At 47.8% G+C, this 3,431-nt stretch overlaps 2 pseudogenes; one reads left to right on the forward strand and one right to left on the reverse strand.

Annotated features, from left to right (window-relative positions):
- LOC102991361 (centrosomal protein of 78 kDa-like) overlaps window positions 1–3,431 on the reverse strand; it is a 223,386-nt pseudogene that overhangs the window by 143,822 nt on the left and 76,133 nt on the right.
- The window catches only part of LOC102984453 (dipeptidase 2-like), a 40,008-nt pseudogene that overhangs the window by 4,765 nt on the left and 31,812 nt on the right, over window positions 1–3,431 (forward strand).

Below are 3,431 nucleotides of genomic sequence, written 5' to 3' on the forward strand. Positions count from 1 at the left end.
ATTCAGCCGAGCCCCTCTGCGCTCCTTCCTCCCTGAGCTAAAGTACCGGGGGGAGGGCACAGGGCGGGGGACTGGCGCAGGTAATGGGGAACATCCATAGGTGATTGTTAACTAAGGAAAAGCAGCTCTCCCAAGGTGAGGAGTGCAGCCCTTTGTACGGGAAGATGCCAGAGTCTGGGCTCACTGAAATCCTTCCTTTCATATGCACCTCAGCTCTCTGGGGCCAGCATTCTGTATTTGCATATCCTGAGTTCCTCAGGGCCCGCCGGCTCACATTGGAGGGTTGCAGGTGCTGATGACTGTGACATCCTTTGTTTACTGAGATGGCAAAAATATTCCATTTCTCACAGGCTTGAGGGGCAGTGAAAAAGAGTCAGAGAATCTCACTCGGCATGTACTTTGGTTTACATATAGATAATATTTATACTTAATTGTGCTAATAGAGGTTCTCAAGTCCAATCACCTTGTACTCCTGCCCTTTAGGTATTAATTTCATCAATATCCTAAGATAAATGCCTATAGACTTGACTTAATCCAGTTAAATAGGATAATAATTTTTAAAGGAAACACAATAGAAATATAACAGCAAAACCTTTACCACTAAAGGCTGGGTCTGGAACAACCTAAATAAATGTTCCATTCTTAAGACATTGAAAGATGTAGTCAATAGAAATATCAACAAAAATGACAAATAATAAGGGCAGCAGAAAGTTGAAATGTTCTATCTTTATCATTCAAGTGGCAGAAAATCATTTATTAGTAGGCACTAATTCTTCATAGTACGTTCTTGCAAAAGCACTCTTTTCTTCAGAGTTTTTCCTTTTCAGGATAGTGGTAGTGTTGTGGTAACTAATAATGCCAAGTTCTTTCTATTCATTTTCTGTTTCTACATAGTTAAAATGTTTTTATCAATCTAAAAGGATGGAAAATTGGAACAAAACATCTTTGTGGATAGCTGTTTTTCACAAAGGAAAATTACAAACAAAACAGGCATTTCACTGAGTGTAGAGCACTAATGCCCCTAGTGCCTCTAAATGCCAAGTGAACAAAGGCACAAAGGCACTTAATAAATACTGAATCATGCTCTCTCCACTTGATCACTGCTGAACCCCAAAAAGGGCCAGGCATCTAGCAGCTGCTCCAAAAATTTCGGGTGACTGTAGGAACAGTGCTGTTTCTTTCTTTCTCACTCTTTTTCAGGATTGTGCCGAGAACTCCCCAAGTTGCAATGTAATTCGATAAATGTAGATATTAATTGAGTTTTGTTGTGATGAGGACTTAGGCTTTGAAGGTAACAGACTCGGTTCAGAACTTGGTTCTGCCACTGAAGAGCTGTTTGGCTTTGGGAAAATTACTAAACCTCTCTGAACTTATTTCCTCCTTTGGAAAGTGGGGATATATCTATCTGAGCCAGCAGAGCACCTGTATGAGAGATGTGCACCAAATATTGGTCTTTCTCACTCTCTCACGCCATCTCTCTGTTCTTCCCAGAGAAGTTGTACAGAAGGATACAGTACTTTTAAAAAATAATTAGTTAATTAATTTTTTTCTGCATTGGGTCTTCGTTGCTACGTGCGGGTTTTCTCTAGTTGCGGCGAGTGGGGGCTACTCCTTGTTGCGATGCGCGGGCTTCTCATTGCGATGGATTCTCTTGTTGCGCTTGTTGTGGAGCACCGGCTCTAGGCGTGTGGGCTTCAGTAGTTGTGGCCTGCAGGCTCAGTAGTTGTGGCACATGGGCTTAGCTGCTCCGCGGCATGTGGGATCTTCCCGGACCAGGGCTCGAACCCATGTCCCCTGCCTTGGCAGGCTGATTCTTAAGCACTGCGCCACCAGGGAAGCCCAATAGAGTACTTTTTAAAGTGGGGTTTTAATTTATTTCTGATAGTGTACATTTTTCTTGTAGAAAAGATTATTCCACTATAGAAACATAAACATGCAAAACCACTACAAATGCAGTATTCTATGGGTTAGATATTATCAGTCACATTTTATAAGTAATTGGGCAAATGCCAAAGCACTAGGTACTGGGGATTAAGAAGAGTCAAATCTGGGGTGCCCGCCACCCCAATTTCAAGAACTGGGTGTGTTTTTCAAATCCATATTTCATCTGGTCTTTGTTTCTCGTCCATCCTCTGTGTCTGCCTTTCTCAAGAAGGCTCAGACCCTCCGCTTTCGCACCCTCCTGGCTGTGCCCCAGCTCCTGTCCTGGAACCTCTGTATGCCTGGGTGTGCCTGCTCTCCCTGTGCATCACCAGCTTTTCCAGGGAGCTGCTGTATCGAGCACTTTTTGCTGTCACCCCAGAGTACCTAGACCCTTCTGGTACATGAAGTACACCCTCATCACCATGTGTGCACACCCATCCCCTTATGTTATATCCTGCCTCTAAGCCAGGCTTCGTGGTGACTACAGTGTGCATTCAGCTATGTTAGGTGCTGGGATCAAAGTGAAGTTCCCAACTTTTGAAGTTGCAGGCTTGAGGGGCACACAGCGATTTAAAGTCGGGCCACCTGACTTAAAGGGGGGGTTGACTGATTTAAAGCCAAGGCAGTTGACTTAAAGCCTGCGTCCCTCAGCTGCAGGATGAGACCAACTTTGGCGGTGCACGGGTTCGTTCCGTGCCAGCACTGCTGTTCAGGAAGAGCTTCCAGCAGCGCCTTAGTGCAGGGGGACTTGGTCCGTTGTCTTGCCCCTGCCTTCAGAGGGGCGCCACCTGCTCTTCTGGAGGAGAATCAGGGAGGGGGAAGTGCAGAGTCCTGGCTGGAGTTGTGGCACCCCTTGTCTGATGGCAGGGAAGGGGGCGGGGCTGTGTGGTGTCCTGGGGCTGGACTCACCAGGTGGGACTCAGCCTCTCAGCCTCCTAACCTCCCCCTACACACCCCACAAGAGTTTCCAATAATATGTAATTGCGCCTTAGCTTCCCGGTCTTCAAACTCATACCCAGGCTCCCAGTCCCTTGATTCAGCCAATTCATCTGTGTTCTTTCTTCTATTAGATACAGTCCCAGAAGGAGGGGCTGGGGGATGGGACTGGAGGGACCCCGGCAGCACTGGCCTCAGCTGACTAAAGAGATCCGGGGCCTGAGCTATCACGCATGTGCGACGACCCTTAAGGCGGAATCGAGGGGGCCAGTTAGAGGCAGTCCTTGCTGCCTCAAGTGAGTATGGATCACCGTTGGGTGGGGAGCATGCTGAGCCCTGAGAAGTACTGTTAGGAGGATGTGTTCCTCCCCCGGCTTCAAGGACGTGGGTGAGCTTCAGGGCTCCATTTCCCCTGCAGGCTTCCAGGTCCGACTGCACCCCAGCGGCCTTGCAGACCTGGCTTCATGTCCCAGAACTTGCCAGGCTCCAGGAAGAATCCAGACTTCAGAGATGGTGCCTGAGCGCTCCAGCTTCAGAAGTGCTGTCCCTGGGGACCCAACAGTGGAGGGTGG

Source organism: Physeter macrocephalus, chromosome 12, assembly GCF_002837175.3.
Source record: "Physeter macrocephalus isolate SW-GA chromosome 12, ASM283717v5, whole genome shotgun sequence".
NCBI classification, from domain to species: Eukaryota; Metazoa; Chordata; class Mammalia; order Artiodactyla; family Physeteridae; genus Physeter; species Physeter macrocephalus.